Consider the following 20,776-nt stretch of genomic DNA (forward strand, 5'->3'; position numbering starts at 1 on the left):
TGTGACATAATGTGTAAGTGGCATTATGGTGTGCAAAATCAAGAATAGACCTTCTGGCTTTGTACAAAAGCCTTCTTTTCTTTCCTTCTTTCTTTCTTTTCTTTTGCTTTCTTTTGTAGAAAAGTTACCAGGCTGTGCAGGGATTACAAATACTTGTAATAAATTATAAGATTCTTGGTACAAATCCAAAAGGGCACTGATGTTTTCCATGAGCTTGTGGTATGTTACGCATATTGCACACTTCCTATCCCACGATTCACGTTCCTATCTGATCTAATGGACAACATCATCCTGTGATACACACAAGAGGTTAACTGTAAATATGTGATCTTCAGACAGAAGGTCAGGTTACTAGCATTTATATTGAGGGAAGTTCTGCTTACCCTGTTTCTAATTTTGAGATAGTGAGAGAGAGGGAGAAGTAGAACTTATTCGGTATAATAGATCAGTCATCCACATATTTTTTTAAAGGGTGTGTGTCTGTGTGAAACTTACACTGCAGAATCTGGAAAGCTGACTGGATGCTGATGCTCTGCTCTCGGGTCCCATGAACATAACTTTATCACTGAGCAAAGAAACTTTTCAGAGCACCACAACCTCCTATGGAAGACGGCAAGGATCCTCGATGTCTGTGATTCTGTGGAATAAATAGACAAAGGTGGGTAAGATCTCGTGGTTTTATATTTCCAGACCCACACAGTACAATGAAGGATTCTGTTTAAGTTTAGCAATGAATAAGTAACGGAAATGTTCTCTTCATTCCCACAGTCTGTGGATATTTGAAAGCAATGTGTTAATGATCATTCTATCCCACGAGCACAACTAAAAACCGTGCTCCGTATTTAAGCATTTCAAAAATATTATTATAGCAACAATATTTAATTTCTTCTTACAATTATTTCTCGAAATAGTTCCAAATACCTCAGCTGGAAATTATACATTTTTATTGGATTTTTTTCTTATATTATATAAGAAAGAACCCATGCAATCGCCCAAATCTTTGGAGGAGGAAAGACAAATTAAAGACTAGCATGTTGCACATACCGCTCAGTGTGTTTGTGATATACGCACTCTTTGATGTGCTGCACATCAAACCTAGCGACATCGCTAATGACAATATGCATGTTAATGAAGGACGAAACAGTGATCGTTCTGTCCTCCAGTAACATTGCTCCCGTGTTTACGGGTGATCTGGGCTGACAAGGATGTCCAAACGAATCCCCATCGCTTCAGTGTGTACCCAGCTTAAGAATTTGCCTGAAATGGAGACATACGGGGAAATTTACTAAGATGCGAGTTCTATTTCCCATGGGAAGTAGCTTTGGGCAACCAATCAGAATCTACTTCTTATTTATATAGCACCTTCTAGAAGATAATACATAGAACTGATTGGTTGCCCATGGCAACATCCCATCTGAAATAGCACTCCCATCTTAGCAAATTTCCCCCATAGAGGTTGCTATAAAGGTGAGAAGTTTTACATACTCTACACATGAACAGCGATAGGTACTGGGATCATCAGCAATGATTGTCAGCAATGTGAATAATTGTAGGTATAAAACTATGACCAGAATATGAGCTTACACAAGCTTACTGTGATTGTATGCTAAATGTAATATTGTATAGTATATGATGTTATGTGTACACCTAAGGCTGTACATATAATACACATTTTACGGAGGATTGTGAGTCGGACAGATCTGTGTATACAGGCGCATGTGGCGAGTGTTTGCAAACAGCACAAGCACAGATGTGAATTTATGCATTCCTGCATATCTCTGTCTTGAATCCAATGGAACTCAGCCAGATGTGTATTTCCTGAGCTGTATCTAGGCAGTGACATTGTGATTGCACGGAACCACACTGACTTGTGGGAGTGTCATGTGCGTGTAGCTAAAGCTCCATGCAAAGTTGTGTGTATGAGAAAGGGAAGCATGTTTCTGACAGGTCTCTGTCTTGCACATAGTATCAGGCAAGTGTTAAGTGCAGTTACTAATGATGGCGATTGCATCAACTGGCATAAGATCAGCGGTCAGCACAGGAATCCCTGGTAAAACATGTATAGATTCTTACATTACTAGCAATGTTCTACCATTTAGAAATAAAAATCATCTTCAGCCTAAAATCTATGGGGATAAATACAGTTTGGCTTATTACATGTCTCCGGTAATGGAACATAATGGGGTTTATTTACTGAGATGGGAATTCTATTGAAGATGGGATGTTGCTATGGGCAACTTATCAAATTCTATCTAAATAAATAAGAAGCAGATTCTGATTGGTTGCTCACAGCAACATCCCATCTTCAACAGAACTCCCATCTTAGTAAATAAACCACCATGAACCAATGAATGTTACTACAAATAACAATGCTTATTAAGTGGCACTAGTCTTCCAAGCACCACACAATGATAGTTGTGTTTCAGTTCATCTAATGATATAGGTCAGGAATAAGTGCACTGTATGTGCTGCTCTGTATACACTCTGCACTCTATGTTCTGCACATACGTGCCTACTTTTGAAAGCTAGTTTCAGGGAGATTATAGTTGGTAGCTGAATTTTGCAAAGCGCTCCATTGAGGGGGCGTGTCATGCTCCATTCAAAGGACGTGTCTAGATCCATATTTGGAGAGATTGTGAAAAAGAGATTGTAAATGTGGCAGCTAGAAACATGGGTGTACATCTGAGAGGAATCTTTTAAAATGACTGATATCCAAATGTAGATGAGCCCCAGAGCAGTTAGTAAGAGATACTATACTTGGTAAAGTGCTGGGAAATGGTGCTGATGATTCAATTGTAAATGTATCTGTCTCTCATTCATATTTCCCAAAAAATTTAACAGTGTAATGTGGGCTAGGGGAAATGAGGGAGATTGGTAGACTAATGAGGGAGAGAGGGAGATTGCTGCTACTTCAGGGAGTCTCCTGCAGAATGCAGGAGGGTAGGCAACTATGGTTCTGCACTGTATACACTCTGCACTTTATGTTCTGCAATGTATACACTGCAGAGTGTATACAGTGCAGCACATACAGTGCAGAGTGCATACAGTGCAGCACATACAAGTGCAGAGTGTATACAGTGCAGCACATTCAAGTGCAGAGTGTATACAGTGCAGAACATACAGTGCAGAGTGTATACAGTGCAGCACATACAGTGAAGAGTGTATACATTGCAGAACATAAAGTGCAGAGTGTACACAGTGCAGAGTGTATACAATGCAGCACATCCAGTGTAGAGTATATACAGTGCAGCACATACAAGTGCAGATTGTATACAGTGCAGCACATACAGTGCAGAGTGTATACAGTGCAGAACATACAGTGCAGAGTGTACACAGTGCAGAGTGTATACAGTGCAGCACATACAGTGTAGAGTATATACAGTGCAGCACATACAAGTGCAGATTGTATACAGTGCAGAGTGTATACAGTGCAGAACATACAGTGCAGAGTGTATACAGTGCAGAGTGTATACAGTGCAGCACATACAAGTGCAGAGTGTACACAGTGAAGAGTGTATACATTGCAGAACATAAAGTGCAGAGTGTACACAGTGCAGAGTGTATACAGTGCAGCACATACAGTGCAGAGTGTATACAGTGCAGCACATACCAGTGCAGAGTGTATACAGTGCAGCATATACAGTTCAGAGTATATACAGTGCAGCACATACCAGTGCACAGTGTATACAGTGCAGCATATACAGTGCAGAGTGTATACAGTGCAGAGTGTATACAGTGCAGCACATACAGTGCAGAGTGTGTACAGTGCAGCACATACCAGTGATGAGTGTATACAGTGCAGCATATACAGTGCAGAGTGTATACAGTGCAGAGTGTATACAGTGCAGCAAATACAGTGCAGAGTGTATACAGTGAAGAGTGTATACATTGCAGAACATAAAGTGCAGTGTACACAGTGCAGAGTGTATACAGTGCAGCACATACAGTGTAGAGTGTATACAGTGCAGCACATACAAGTGCAGAGTGTATACAGTGCAGCACATACAGTGCAGAGTGTATACAGTGCAGAACATACAGTGCAGAGTGTATACAGTGCAGAGTGTATACAGTGCAGCACATACAGTGAAGAGTGTATACATAGAGAGCAAGAAAATGAATTAATCCGCACAGTCATCTATGTGATTGTCAGGTACCCTATTAATTGTATTACCATAATTCGGTGTGAATATATAGGGAGGTGCTTCCCAGGAAACAGTATAACTGTACAAGCAAGAAAGAAAAAAGGATACAAAATACTTCACTACCCAGTATTATGTAGTGGAATGTGTCTTATCCCACTGCTGATTGGGATTATGTATTTTATCCCTCGGCTGTAAAACAATATTGGGATTAATCAGTTAGGCTTCGTCAAGTGAAGAGAGAGAGGGGTTATTATAATAATTATTATAATTACAGTGAGGAATTCCAAAACCGATATTAGCAAATTCAAACAGCTAACGACAGTGGCCAAACATTTTCATGATCACCATCAGGGAGACCCCCAATTAGTAAGAGCCTTTGGGATTGAACAAATTCATTTAGGAATAAGAGGAGGCAACATCAACCAGGAATTATTAAAAAGAGAAAGTTATTGGACATTCATCCTGGGAGGACTGCAACCCTCCGGGATGAATAAACACATTAATTATGGCGCCTTTCTATGAAAACAAATGATCCAGAATTCCATTTTTCCGAAATAGTAGACATTAAGGAAGTCTCACACACAACGGAACTTTTTTATCTAATAGTGGCTACAGAATGACCATTTAACAAATCATTATTATTCATTCCGTGACGTAAAAATGTCATGGATATAATAAATATACACATATGAGGATCACCTCTTTCTAAATAGATATATATATACAATATTATATACCAGTGGAAATCAGAAAAATCCTTGAACGGGATCTTCAAAAAAGTCTACATTCTGACTTTATAATTTTCACTCCCCTTTTTTCACTTTGTTTGATTATCACGTGTCCAATAGTTCCCCCCCCCCCCTTTTTTTTTCACCATATACAATCACTTTATTAAGTTTTGGAGTGACAATGTCAACACCACATAGAATATTTATTGTCCTATAAATATCACTGAATCAATAATGGGAATGTCTAAGAAACATCTAGACATAATTCCCTAACTCACATATTATTATTTATCATAATACTATAGAAGTATGATACAATACACAATACTTCACATTTAACGTATATTGTATGTTATAAAATTATGTGCACCACATAATATAAATATTATATATTTACATATTACTTATAAGTCATTATTATATGGAATGTAGACATATTGCATTAAAAACCAATCAATACCAATAAACAAATCAAGATAATAAATAACCAATAAACCTCAACAGACGGAGGACAGAAGCAGGGGCGTAACTAAGTTAGGGGGGGCGCCCCCCCCCCCCCCCAAGCACCCCCAATCCCCCGCCGCCCCACCGCCCATGCAAACCCCCCCCCCCCAATCCCCCGCCGCCCATGCAAATCCCCCCAATCCCCTGCAGCCTTACCTATCGTGCTGGTCCCGGCGGCTCCGTTCTTCTTCTGCTGAGGACCACCACAAAATGGCCGCCCCCATACAGCAGACAGTTTCAGAGAACTTTGTGCTATATGGGGGCGGCCATTTTGTGGTGGTCCTCAGCAGAAGAACGGAGCCGCCGGGACCAGCGAGATAGGTAAGTCTGCGGGGGATTGGGGGGGTGTAACTATAGCACCCAGCCCCCGGCGCCTCCACATGCACAGCGCCCCCCGCGGTGGCGGGGGCTGCGGTGCTATAGTTACGCCGCTGGACAGAAGATCTACATTATGCTGACACTGTCATTGAGAGAGAAGCTTGCATACTAAAGTGAAGCTTGATTACTTAAGTGAGTTGGAAACTGAAGCAGGTGAGTTATCTTGCATTCTGTCTGTCTTGTATTCTTTATCTGTCTTTCTATATAGAGACTGTAATTTTGAGGGAGAAATCTGAGTGTGATTTTGGTTGTGCCTGTATCTGTATAGTGTATTGTTACTAGGTGTGAACAGATACTAGGAGGAGGAGCTAAATCTAGGTGTCAAGGAAGATTAGGGGGAGGAGCTGAGTGTAACAGGGGCCTGACATACTATATAAGGAGGGGCAGAGCTCATTAGAGCTTGCTCATTGAGAGAGAAGCTTGCATACTAAAGTGAAGCTTGATTACTTAAGTGAGTTGGAAACTGAAGCAGGTGAGTTATCTTGCATTCTGTCTGTCTTGTATTCTTTATCTGTCTTTCTATATAGAGACTGTAATTTTGAGGGAGAAATCTGAGTGTGATTTTGGTTGTGCCTGTATCTGTATAGTGTATTGTTACTAGGTGTGAACAGATACTAGGAGGAGGAGCTAAATCTAGGTGTCAAGGAAGATTAGGGGGAGGAGCTGAGTGTAACAGGGGCCTGACATACTATATAAGGAGGGGCAGAGCTCATTAGAGCTTGCTCATTGAGAGAGAAGCTTGCATACTAAAGTGAAGCTTGATTACTTAAGTGAGTTGGAAACTGAAGCAGGTGAGTTATCTTGCATTCTGTCTGTCTTGTATTCTTTATCTGTCTTTCTATATAGAGACTGTAATTTTGAGGGAGAAATCTGAGTGTGATTTTGGTTGTGCCTGTATCTGTATAGTGTATTGTTACTAGGTGTGAACAGATACTAGGAGGAGGAGCTAAATCTAGGTGTCAAGGAAGATTAGGGGGAGGAGCTGAGTGTAACAGGGGCCTGACATACTATATAAGGAGGGGCAGAGCTCATTAGAGCTTGCTCATTGAGAGAGAAGCTTGCATACTAAAGTGAAGCTTGATTACTTAAGTGAGTTGGAAACTGAAGCAGGTGAGTTCGAATACTGAAAAAGGTGAGTTTGAACACAGTCTAAATTTTCATATTCTGTTTTATTGTAATAGATTCATCTTCTTTCTATCCTATTGTAACATGTTGCTCAATTTTGACATTTAAATTAATTGTATCTATATTTTTCCAACATTGTATGTCATTTTTACTCATTCACTATTATTTTCTCTTATCTTTACCACACATTTATTGCACACTGTTTCCCTCTTCACGCCTGCTCACATTTGCCTCACTTCTGACCTTCTCTGTTCCCTTCATCTTCTCACTTGTTGTTGTTTCATACTTAATTGGATTACTCAATCAACCTGATTTTACCCACTGGTCTCCTCTCTGACAGTAGTTCCTTGCCTGTTACCTTCTCTCTCACTTTGTTTTCTACCAATCTACTACAGACGCTGTCTGTCCTCCCAAATCCCTCTGTCTGCTTTCACTAACCTACCCTCTCACCTTCGGTTCCTCATGGCTGTTAATCTCTCAACTTCACTTTCTCCAACTGCTCCTCCCCCCTCCCATCCCATACCTATCCTGACCACTCGCCCCCGCACCCCCACCCTCCCAATGACCCCCCCTCGCTTCTGCAATCCCAAAAACCTTATCCACATAAATACACAACCCACCCCCCCTCTTTCCTGTGCACTATGGAACGCCAGATCCATCTGCAGCAAACTCCCTGCCATCCATGACCTATTCATCTCTAGAGCATTCCACCTCCTTGCTATCACCGAGACCTGGCTCTCCACCTCTGATTCTGTCTCTCCAGCTGCTCTCTCCCACGGTGGCCTCTCTTTCTCTCACACTCCCAGGCCTGACGGTCGCCAAGGTGGCGGTGTGGGTTTTCTCCTCTCAGCCTCATGCACCCACAGTGTCATTCACCCTGAACCCTCTCTCCTTTTCTCCTCCTTTGAGTCTCACTCTATCCGTCTATACTACCCCTACCACCTCCGTGTCGCTGCAATCTATCGCCCCCCTGGCCCTATCTCCCAATTTCTTGACAACTTCGCCGCCTGGCTTCCACACTTCCTCTCCTCTGACCTGCCATCTGTCATTCTTGGTGACTTTAACATCCCCTTGGATAACCCCGCTGATCCTGGCACCTCCAAACTCCTCTCTCTCTGCTCCTCTCTTGGCCTATCTCAGTGGACTACCTCTCCCACCCACATCCAAGGACACTCCCTCGATCTCGTCTTCTCTCGCTCTTGTTCCCTTACTAACTACACTATCTCAGCTTTTCCTCTTTCTGACCATCACCTCATCTCCTTCTCCCTCACTGCTTCCCCCTCTCCCACCCCCCCTCCCAAGCGCATTGTCTCACGGCATAACGTCAACACACTTGATCTTGCTGCCTTCTCAAACACGCTGTGTCCTCTTCTCGCCCCAATCGCCCTCATGTCCTGCCCGAACCTCGCTGCCTCCCTCTATAATGACACCCTATCTTCGGCATTGGACTCTGCCTGCCCTCCCTCCTCTATCCCCCTTCGATGCTCCAACCCCCAACCGTGGCACTCGCCTATCACCCGATTCCTTAAAAAGTGCTCTCGCACTGCTGAGCGCTTCTGGAAGAAATCACGCTCCCTTGCAGATTATCTCCATTTCAAATTCATTCTTTCCTCCTTCAGCTCTGCCCTTGCTCTGGCCAAGGAATCCTACTTTAAGTCCCTCATCCTTTCCCAATCATCCAATCCCCGCAGGCTCTTCGCCACCTTCAACTCCTTGCTCTCCCCCCCTCCTCCAGCTCTTCCGTCCTCCATCGTAGCCGCTGATTTTGCTACCTACTTTTCAACCAAAATCTCCTCTCTCAGGACTGCCATCACTGCTGCCATGACCTCACCCTCTCCCTCCTCCCCTCCTACATCTCCACTCCCCTCCTTCCAACCCCTGTCCTCATTTTACCCCACCACTGCTGCTGAAGTCCACTCTATCCTTCAATCCGCTTCTCCCTCCACCTGCCCGCTTGATCCTATCCCCTCCAATATTATCCGTCGTCTCAGTCCATCAGTCTGCTCTCACCTGGCTCACCTCTTTAATCTTTCCCTATCCTCTGGGATCTTCCCTTCCTCCTTCAAACACGCTCTTGTCTCCCCAATTCTCAAAAAAACAAATCTGGACCCCAACTCTCCATCCAACTACAGGCCCATCTCCCTCCTCCCTTTTGCCTCCAAACTCCTAGAACGTCTGACCTATAATCGTCTCCTAAGCCACCTTACTGCTAACTCCATTCTAGACCCCCTCCAATCCGGGTTCCGCCCTTTACATTCCACTGAAACTGCCCTGACCAAAGTCACTAACGATCTACTATCGGCTAAATCCAAAGGCCTCTTCTCTATCCTCATCCAGCTTGATCTGTCTGCTGCCTTTGACACTGTTGACCACCCTCTCCTGCTCAACACCCTCCGCTCCTTTGGAATCACTGGCACGGTCTTCTCCTGGTTCACCTCATACCTCTCCGATCGCTCCTTCTCCGTCTGCACTCCGAGCTCCTCCTCTCCTACTACCCCCCAGCCAGTCGGTGTTCCCCAAGGGTCAGTCCTTGGCCCTCTCCTCTTCTCCCTCTACACCACCTCTCTGGGCACCCTCATCAGCTCCTATGGTTTTCATTACCACCTTTATGCTGATGATACCCTAATCTATCTCTCCTCCCCCGACTTATCCCCATCACTTCTGTCCAAGGTCTCCGAAAGCCTCACGGCCATCTCAGCCTGGATGACCCAACGCTTCCTGAAACTAAACATGGCTAAAACTGAACTTCTAATCTTCCATCCCCCGAACATCCCCTCTTCTCCCACTATCTCCATCAGCATTGGTGAAACCGAGATCACGTCCACCGACCAAACGCGCTGCCTCGGTGTCATCATTGACTCCTCCCTCTCTTTCACCCCCCACATTCGTGCTCTCTCACAGTCTTGCCGCTTTCACCTACGCAACATCTCACGCATCAGACCATTCCTCTCCACTGACGCGACCAAAATTCTCATTCACTCTCTTGTCATCTCCCGCCTTGACTACTGCAACATCCTTCTCTCTGGGCTACCTCTCACCCGCCTCGCACCTCTCCAATCCATTCTTAACGCTGCTGCTAGGCTCATCTTCCTCTCCCGCCGCTCTACCTCCGCCTCCCCCCTCTGTTTATCTCTTCACTGGCTCCCCATTCCTTTCCGAGTTCTCTTTAAACTCCTCACCACCACCTACAAGGCTCTCTCCTCCTCCACAGCTCCCTACCTCTCTTCACTGATCTCTATCCACACTCCCTCTCGTCCTCTTCGCTCCATCGCTGACCGCCGACTGACCTCTCACCTAATCACCTCCTCCCACTCCCGTGTCCAAGATTTCTCTCGCGCTGCCCCCCTGCACTGGAACAACCTCCCGCCACCCATCAGGCTATCTGATTCCCTTACCTCCTTCAAGCGCTCCCTCAAAACCCACTTTTTTCGACTAGCCTATCCCTCCTCCTAACCTCTTTTGATCCTCCTATCCTGCCTCCGTTCCCCTCCGTTCCTACTTATCCTATTGTATTGCGTTCGTCCACCCACCTATTTTTAGTATGTTAACTCTTATGAGCAGGGCCCTCCTTCCTCACGTACTCACCCTACCTCATTACCTCACCTGTGCTCCTGTCCTGTTCTTCCCTTCCTCTACTTCATCTTCAGTCTCCTTGACAATTTTGACACCTACTTCTGAACTGATGCTGATTTTAGTTCTACCAGCTATACCCCTATTTATACTGTATCTTTCAACACACCCTGTACGTTACCTTGTAATTTGTTTTTTTTTTTTTGTTTGCTATGTACGGCGCTGCGGACACTTTGCGGCGCCTTATAAATAAACGTACTACTACTACTACTACTACTGTCAGGTCTATATAATTAATAATTATAGATGATAGAAATATTCTAATCTTATAAAATACTGACAGAGGTCAATTACTATCCATATAACAATAAATACATAAATGTTTACACTTATCAACCTATATCCTTTTAGTATAAGATGAGGTAACCTTAATTAGATATATATATATATATATAGATATATATATATATATATATATATATATATATATATATATCTATCTATATATATAGATAGATATATATATATCTATAGAAGAAAGGGTTTGACTCTGTATTGCGCTAATTTGTGTGTGCAGCACCACCAAAATTCCTCCTGTTAGTGAGGAACAGTATAGTAATGGAAGAAAAGGGGGGGATTGGGGTGCGCTACTTATTGTAAAATCTGTACCTCCCAAAAAAGCATAATATAATTAATATAACATTTTTAGAATTGCATTTCTTTAAGTTTTCGTCCACAATGATTAGGCCCAGTCCATGTCTGGAAAAATAGTCCTTTTATTAAAGATCAAAACCCGACGCGTTTCATCTATAAGACTTTATCAGGGGTGATAGCTGGGGGTGGTACAGAAGAGAAAAGGGGGGGGATATGTAATTTCCATAATATTTTCATAAAAATACAATAAGCAATTTTTGATTATTGTCTTACATACCAATTGGAAGAGTTCAATTTGTACAGCTGATCCTGGTATGGAAATTTCTGCTGATCATTCAATATATTATATCTAAAATAACAATGATTTAAAATTAATATCTGTTAAAAAAAGTTGAATATGGGAGGAGCTAGCGTGAGATGAATTTTTTTGCATAATGTTCAATTCTTACCACAATTTGGTCTAAATAATAAGATCCAATAGTGGACTTTTTCTGGACTTGATAAGTTGAAAGATATCCTTTATATTATTGCTAATATCTGTACAGAAACAGAACAATATGACTCAATCGGGTGTATTCTGCTAATTTATCACAGATTGGTCCATTATTTAATTAATGACTGAATACATCAGTCTGGGCAAATTATAATTAACCATAAAATATAATTAAAAAATAATTTAAAAAAATATATACATATATATATAGATACAAATAGATCTAATCTCAAATAGTATTTTATGCTATTTATGATGATTCTGCATTTAGTTCGTATGAATACTATTGTAAATATCTTAAAGTTTTTAAATATTCACAATTTAACATGCTTATTTAGAAGGTAATATATTGTCAAATATTTAGTGTGATTATACACATACAATGCTTATAGAGTATAATAATGTATCTGGATTGAAAAAACAATATACAATGTTGCAGTATGCACAATTTATCTTACCAGAACAATGTTTTCTATGACCTCCTCACTCTGCATCCAAAATGGGAATGAGAGAGAGAGGCAAAGGGCCTTGTATTTATGAGGACTGGGATAAGGATTGCTTCCTGTCAATTCATTACTTATAATCTCTTTTAAAGTTACTTTCTATTCTATAGTGATAGCAAGCAACTATAGACTGGAGTGGTTCGAGTGCTAATACTAAATACTATCATAGTGTATGATTTATATTAAGACTTATTATGCTACCTTGTGCTTAATTGTTTAATTTGGAACGCACCCCGAGTGCGTGTGCGTTCCATCTACCAAATATGGGCTTTCCGGCTGTTTGTTTTACTTGGAACGCACACCGGGTGCGTGTGCGTTCCATCTTCCTAATATGGACTTCCCGGTTTTAATCGCCGCATCCGTATTACTGTGGAGTGTGTTACTATTGGATCTAAACTTGACTTGACTGAGAGCGCATATATTAAGCGCTCTAATGACTTTTTCATATGTCCTCTATCAGAGGAGTGTTCACTTTCGTTAGAATTGAAAGTGATGGGCTCCAGTATTAGACGTTTGCGCTCCATAGCGCTACAGGCGGGCACATATAAATGACGCGTGCGTTCCATAGCACTGCGACACAGACCTAATCATATATAAGACATTTGCATTCCATTGAGCTACAGGCTGGCTCACATAGATGACGCATGCGTTCCAAGACCGCGGTACGAACCTACTATAATCTATGCCGTACTTGATGTGGTTTATTTCTAGGTGTTTGGGTTTTTGTGTTAGACTGTTGCTATATTAAGTTATATGTGTACTTTTTTATTTTTAAGCCGATTTATATCTGAGGTGAACACTTCCTTCCATTATTCCATTTTATTGTTCCATTAAATAACATTGGAACGCACACACTTCCTGTTTCAATGGGATGGAACGCAAGGAAGTGTTCACCTCAAATATAAATCGGCTTAAAAATAAAAAAGTACACATATAACTTAATATAGCAACAGTCTAACACAAAAACCCAAACACCTAGAAATAAACCACATCAAGTACGGCATAGATTATAGTAGGTTCGTACCGCGGTCTTGGAACGCATGCGTCATCTATGTCAGCCAGCCTGTAGCTCAATGGAATGCAAATGTCTTATATATGATTAGATCTGTGTCGCAGTGCTATGGAACGCACGCGTCATTTATATGTGCCTGCCTGTAGCGCTATGGAGCGCAAACGTCTAATACTGGAGCCCATCACTTTCAATTCTAATGAAAGTGAACACTCCTCTGATAGAGGACATATGAAAAAGTAATTAGAGCGCTTAATATATGCGCTCTCAGTCAAGTCAAGTTTAGATCCAATAGTAACACACTCCACAGTAATACGGACGCGGCGATTAGAGCCGGGAAGTCCATATTAGGAAGATGGAACGCACACGCACCCGGTGTGCGTTCCAAGTTAAACAAACAGCCGGAAAGCCCATATTTGGTAGATGGAACGCACACGCACTCGGGGTGCGTTCCAAATTAAACAATTAAGCACAAGGTAGCATAATAAGTCTTAATATAAATCATACACCATGATAGTATTTAGTATTAGCACTCGAACCACTCCAGTCTATAGTTGCTTGCTATCACTATAGAATAGAAAGTAACTTTAAAAGAGATTATTAGTAATGAATTGACAGGAAGCAATCCTTATCCCAGTCCTCATAAATACAAGGCCCTTTGCCTCTCTCTCTCATTCCCATTTTGGATGCAGAGTGAGGAGGTCATAGAAAACATTGTCCTGGTAAGATAAATTGTGCATACTGCAACATTGTATATTGTTTTTTCAATCCAGATACATTATTATACTCTATAAGCATTGTATGTGTATAATCACACTAAATATTTGACAATATATTACCTTCTAAATAAGCATGTTAAATTGTGAATATTTAAAAACTTTAAGATATTTACAATAGTATTCATATGAACTAAATGCAGAATCATCATAAATAGCATAAAATACTATTTGAGATTAGATCTATTTGTATCTATATATATATATATATATGTATATTTTTTTTTTATTTTTTTTTTATTATATTTTATGGTTAATTATAATTTGCCCAGACTGATGTATTCAGTCATTAATTAAATAATGGACCAGTCTGTGATAAATTAGCAGAATACACCCGATTGAGTCATATTGTTCTGTTTCTGTACAGATATTAGCAATAATATAAATGATATCTTTCAACTTATCAAGTCCAGAAAAAGTCCACTATTGGATCTTATCATTAAGACCAAATTGTGGTAAGAATTGAACATTATGCAAAAAAATTCCTCTCACGCTAGCTCCTCCCATATTCAACTTTTTTAACAGATATTAATTTTAAATCATTGTTATTTTAGATATAATATATTGAATGATCAGCAGAAATTTCCATACCAGGATCAGCTGTACAAATTTAACTCTTCCAATTGGTATGTAAGACAATAATCAAAAATTGCTTATTGTATTTTTATGAAAATATTATGGAAATTACATATCCCCCCCCTTTTTCTCTTCTGTACCACCCCCAGCTATCACCCCTGATGAAGTCTTATAGACGAAACGCGTCGGGTTTTGATCTTTAATAAAAGGACTATTTTTCCAGACATGGACTGGGCCTAATCATTGTGGACGAAAACTTAAAGAAATGCAATTCTAAAAATGTTATATTAATTATATTATGCTTTTTTGGGAGGTACAGATTTTACAATAAGTAGCGCACCCCAATCCCCCCCTTTTCTTCCATATATATATATCTATATATATATATATATATCTATATACCAAATTGGTACTTGTTACCTAGCACGGCCACAATCGCGGGCATCGTGTACCTTTAAGTTAAGGTACACGATGCCCGATATGGACCCGATTTCCTTTGAAATCAGGTCCATTTTGCCGGCAAAGGGAAAATCGCGGGCATCGCGTCGGTCGCGACCATTAACATTGGCCCCGACGCGACCGACGCGATGCCCGCGATTTTGCCATAGGCTTCAATGTTAAAATATTTTTTAACATTGAAATCGGGAGCATCGCGTCGGTCTTGTGCCATTAAAATGGCACAAGGTGAGATGGACTTGATTAAGTCCATCTTACATAGTAAAAAATGTGAAATGGGCCAATATGACCCATTTCACATTATATATGTCCTCGTCGTCACCCCACAATTGACGTGAACCCGAAGCGTGGCGAGCGTAGCGAGCCCGCGAGGGGCGGCGGTGCGCGTCCTCCGACCTTTTCATTCCCCTACCTGCGTGGTACGGCACCGCTTCCAACAAGCGCTAATTATAATGTATGAAGTGCACTGTGTTTAACTGTCGGGCTTAACACGTGGCCCGCCAAGGCAGCATTGCCAATGAAATTATAGCATGCATGATTTAGGGTTGTGAAATTACCTGTTGTAGCTATGCCTATGTTTTACTGCTCATTAGAGTGAATCCCGATTCCATAGATAATATACAGATACAGAATTGGAGTGGCATCGCTATAACACTCATACTTTAAAGAGATCTGAACACTCAATTATCATCCAGCTTAAAAACCACAAATTGCATGAGGTGGTTTCATTTATGCGAGGTGAGCTGATAATATATATGTTTACTGTGTGGAATCTCAGGGCAAATATATAGCTAACGGAGATACAGTAGCACAGATCACCATTCATACATCTGCTACCCGCATACTTTAGAGTGCATGATTTCATGCAAACCACAATATCATTGTTACACGCTACCACGATCAGTCCCTTTCTATGACTGATTTGGAATTGTATATATGGTTTAAACACCCATTGCAATGTTAAGTTGCATATATGAGTGATAGCAGTTTTGGTATTATACCCATTACACTGCCAATCATAGCTGAAATTTATCAGTACAAGACACGACCTGGGCAGACAAATACATAGGAAATAGCCAACACAAAAATAGGGGTATAATAATTATTATAATAACCCCTCTGTCTTCACTCGAAGGAGCCTAATTGATTAATCCCAATATTGTTTTACTGAGGGATAGAATACATAATCCCAATCAGCTGTGGGATAAAACACATTCCACTACATAATACTGGGTAGTGAAGTATTTTGTATCCTGACATTTCAATGAGATCATTGCAGATGATAACTGCAACATAACAAACAGAGTAACAACCTCTAGAAAGAACTCCACGATACAGTAACAATTTCAGTCAAAGCTCGCATCAGTGAAGAGATACATAAAAGATTTCACAATTCCTTGGCAGTGCAGCCACACAGTTTATCAGCCATAAGCTAGGACAGTGGTTCCCAAACTGTGTGCCGTGGCTCCCTGGGGTGCCTCGGGACACATGAAGGGGTGCCGCGGCTTGGTGGTCTAGGACCAACTCAAATTATTAATGGTTAATTATTTATGAGCAAAACCAGTGCTGGTGGCTGCCAATCATAGAATGTGTACCAACAGAAGCAAATCCTGCCCTTTACCACATAACTGCCGCTAAGAATCGCATATAAACCCAATCTAGTTAATTTTTTTGGGACCTAGGGGTGCCGTGAAAAAAATTCTGATTCTCTAGGGTGCCGTGAATCAAAAAAGATTGGGAACCCCTGGGCTAGGATAAAGAAATACACATTAAAGACAGACATCTCTATTTTAATTTTTTGTATCACTTTAATGCACCTTTTCACATTAATTTTTAATATTTCGCAATTCTTAACAGAATAACAATAAAAGTTAAGTTTTAATCTATTTTCTTGGGACACCTAAAACAACTATATACGATATGTATGCTGAATAAGCTAGAATTTGACAGTCTAGAGTGCCCCTTGTAGGAATCCTTTTTTCTTCACAGTGAAGAGTGTACACAGTGCAGAGTGTATACAGTGCAGCACATACAGTGCAGAGTGTATACAGTGCAGCACATACCAGTGCAGAGTGTATACAGTGCAGCATATACAGTGCAGAGTGTATACAGTGCAGCACATACCAGTGCAGAGTGTATACAGTGCAGCATATACAGTGCAGAGTGTATACAGTGCAGCAAATACAGTGCAGAGTGTATACAGTGCAGCACATACAAGTGCAGCAGTGCAGCACATACAAGTGCAGAGTATATACAGTGAAGAGTGTATACAGTGCGAGCCTGTGCAAGGCTGCGAAAATCATGCTGATCGGCATACAGCTGCAAATCCATTTGCAACTCACTCATCATCAAATTAATTTTGCAGTCTGTGAAGTCAGGACCTTCTCTACCTGTGCGATAGAGCCCGGAGCTGACCTCACACTTTCTCCCTGAAAACACCAGGACACACCTGCATTTTTCCTGGTAGTCACAGAAAACAGCCGGTTACCACCCCCAAACTCTGGCTCTCTGTCAGCCAACTTGCGGATGGCTTGCAATCAGAAAAGAAGATGCTGGATTTTTGCTGAATGGCCTTGCGCACAGGTGCTATGTTCCATGTGCATGCGCAATCTTTCGATAATCATCCACCTTGCTAAATCGCAGGGCTGAGGTCAGGTTTCAATAATCCCCCTTGTCACCAGCTTTGTAAAACGTTTGCGCAGTATGATAGATTGGCATAAAGAACACTGATTTGGAATATGTACGCACACTTGATGGACAGAGCAGTGATGCTAACAGCATCCGCATCTGAATTAGGCCCCCAGTCACATGCTCTGCTTACCTGTGAATGTTGAATTCAGAAAATATATTTAAAGGATACAGCAGAAATCTCTGCATAGTTGAATATATCACTACAATATACCATGGCAGCTCTCATGCTAAGGATACGTTTTGTAAAAAAAACAACATCATTTACCCAACAATATATAAATCACTAAATGTACGAAAAGTAATAACGATAAGTATTCATGATCTAATGCTCATATGAAAAGGAAATTCCTGTGTTTAACAATAACAGAAAATCGTAAAACAGTTAAACATAAAGGGGGTAATTCATTACCGCTCGCTAAGCAGCGGTCCTTCCTTAACGCCGCTGTCCGTCCAAATGCCACCACCTCCCAATTCCCCTGGTCTAAAATGCTAGGGGATGTGTAACGAGAACACATCCCCTTGCATGCCTCAGCTAGCATGAGAAATCATTCGATGGTCGCCGACCATCGAATGATTTCTCATGCTTTCACAAATAAAAGTCAGTCTCAACTAACTTTTATTTACAAGCACTAGTAAGAAGATGGGGCTAGCGGCTGACATCATAGGGACGCCCATGGACTTTCCCTGTCCACCCCTGGGCCTCCCTCCCCACAGCCAGAGCCGGCCCTAGCCTTAATGACGCCCTAGGCAAGATTTTGGCTGGTGCCCCCTAGCACCACCACTACTTCTGCCTCTGACCCTGCTCCTGTTTCCCAGCACCATCAACCCTCATCATAGCAGTCATCATTTTGGTGCTCCCACCCGCAATATTTTAAATAGAAACAGCACACACATTCGGTGCGCAGCCCAAACAGGGGTGTGTTCTTGCTGGGAAGGGGCATGGCCACACAATAGTACCCCCAATTTAAATTATGCCACACAGTAGAGCAACTTTATTCACATTATATCATGCGATGGTGTCCCTTATTCACGTTACATCACACAGTAGTACCACTTTACCTTAAATACAATACTCCTCACATTATTCACATTATACCCTTAGAAAAAAATCCTGATAAAATATTGTATTTTAAGCACCTCCATGGCCACACTGCAACCCAGCACAAAGCAGTGTGTGCTGGGCAGAGGAGAAGAGCTGCAGCTGCTGCTGTCACTAAAGGGGAGGGGGCCCGGGGCCGCCACTGGGCCCTTCCACCAGACATTGGCCTGGGTAATTTGTACCCCCTACCCCTTTCTCTCGGCACCCCTGATAATACCACACAGTAATGCCCCTTAAACATGACACACATTATTAATGTCTTTATAACCATAATGCCCCTTACACATTATGCCAACCTTTATTAATGCCCTTCATACACATAATGACACCTTACACATATGTTGCACATTATTAATGCCCTTATAAACATGACACACATAATGCCCATTACACATATGTTGCACATTATTAATTACATAGTTACATAGTAGATAAGGCTGAATAAAGACTTGCGTCCATCTAGTTCAACCTACGTTTTAATAGCTTATCCCTTGTAAAAGACAGATTATGGTTCTTTTTAGTACCCCTGGATATTTTTATCCAATAAATGCTTGTCCAACCTTATTTTGAACGTATTTATTGTATCCGCCAACACCACCTCTCCAGGAAGAGAGTTCCAAAGTTTGACTGCTCTGACCGTAAAGAAATTTTTTCTTTTGAGGGAACGAAATTTTCTTTCCTCTAATCTAAATTCGTGCCCTCGTGTCCTAGTTTCCTTTCTTGCAGTAAAAAGAGTGCTTGAGAGTTCCTTATATTGGCCCCTGATATATTTGTACATGTTGAGCATGTCCCCCCTTAAACGTCTCTTCTCAAGTGTAAATAGTCCTAGCTTGCTTAATCTCTCCTCATAGCTTAAATTCTCCATTCCCCTGATAAGCTTTGTTGCCCTTATACACGACACACATAATGCATGTTACACATATGTCGCACATTATTAATGCCCTTATACACATGACACACATTATGCCCCTTACACATATGCCGAACACTATTGCACAACCAACCCACCCGCAGACAGCACTCACACAGCCGCTAACACTGTGTTCTCTGCCTCTGCTTGGATACAGATGTTTCCTCATACATCTTGCCTCAATAGGCCATGCAGCTCCTGGCCAGTTCTGCTAACGTTGGGTGCCTTTTTTTCTGAAAATTCGTCTTATTTGCATTGTTATGAGACCAGGACACACAAGGAGCTTCCAATGATTAAAATGATATGCGGCATGCCTATATTCTGTGTGCAACTGTGGCTGTACCTGCATACGGAATGCTATGTTACATGATTTCCATGAATACACTATTTCATATGCAGATACATCCTCACTCACACACAGAATATAGGCATGCTGCATATCATTTTAATCAGCAGAAGCTGCTGGTGCCCCTAGGCATTCCATATGCCCTAGGCAACTGCCTAGTTGGCCTATGCCTAAGGCCGGCTCTGCCCACAGCGACTGGCCCAGCGAGTGTGTTACCCACCAAAGCTGTTCAAAGTCGGGGTGTGCAGAAATGCGCAAAAGCCGACCATAAGGGAAGGGGCCGAATTTGGATCGCTGCGAGCAATCCTAAATCGGCCCTGAAGATTTGTGTATAGGGATAAAACACAGACTTTTCCTATGCTGTAACAATTATTATTATTTTTACATTATATCTATAAGGCGCTACACGTGTTTTGCAGTGCTGTACATATAGCACACAAGAGAAGAATAAGGCACTCATTATTTTATTGTTATACACTACATTATTTTTAAGCTATCTTAACCACTACAAATAACGACACGGACACCAACTGCTTAGAATTCAAAGGTCAACAGTAATTTATTGAGCTTGATGACCTGATTTTATATTAGATTATGGAGTATGGCAAAAAGAAGGTGCTGCCAAACAATCTCAATCTGTCAATAAATCTCAAGACAACAGAAGAGAGGAGGGGACAAGATTTATCTGTCTAATCCATCTGGTGGGAACAAAAATCTGGCATTGTATGGGAGCAAATGTTCGGTTCTCTTATACTGGAAAACAGACAATGGCCCTTATTTAGATCTGATCGCAGTACAAATTTGTTCTCAAATGGG

General features: G+C 41.6%; 1 protein-coding gene across 2 annotated transcripts in view; it reads left to right on the top strand.

Annotated features, from left to right (window-relative positions):
• Positions 1-353: 353 nt before the first annotated feature.
• The window catches only part of LOC146075182 (aminopeptidase N-like), a 141,298-nt gene continuing 120,875 nt past the window's right edge, over positions 354-20,776 (top strand). For both annotated transcript variants that reach the window (XM_083184152.1, XM_083184153.1), the window contains exon 1: positions 354-658. The gene's annotated coding sequence lies outside the window, so the exon portion shown is untranslated. The remainder of the gene's footprint in view (positions 659-20,776) is intronic.

This window comes from Crinia signifera, chromosome 4 (genome assembly GCF_055691185.1).
Source record: "Crinia signifera chromosome 4, ASM5569118v1, whole genome shotgun sequence".
NCBI lineage: Eukaryota > Metazoa > Chordata > Amphibia > Anura > Myobatrachidae > Crinia > Crinia signifera.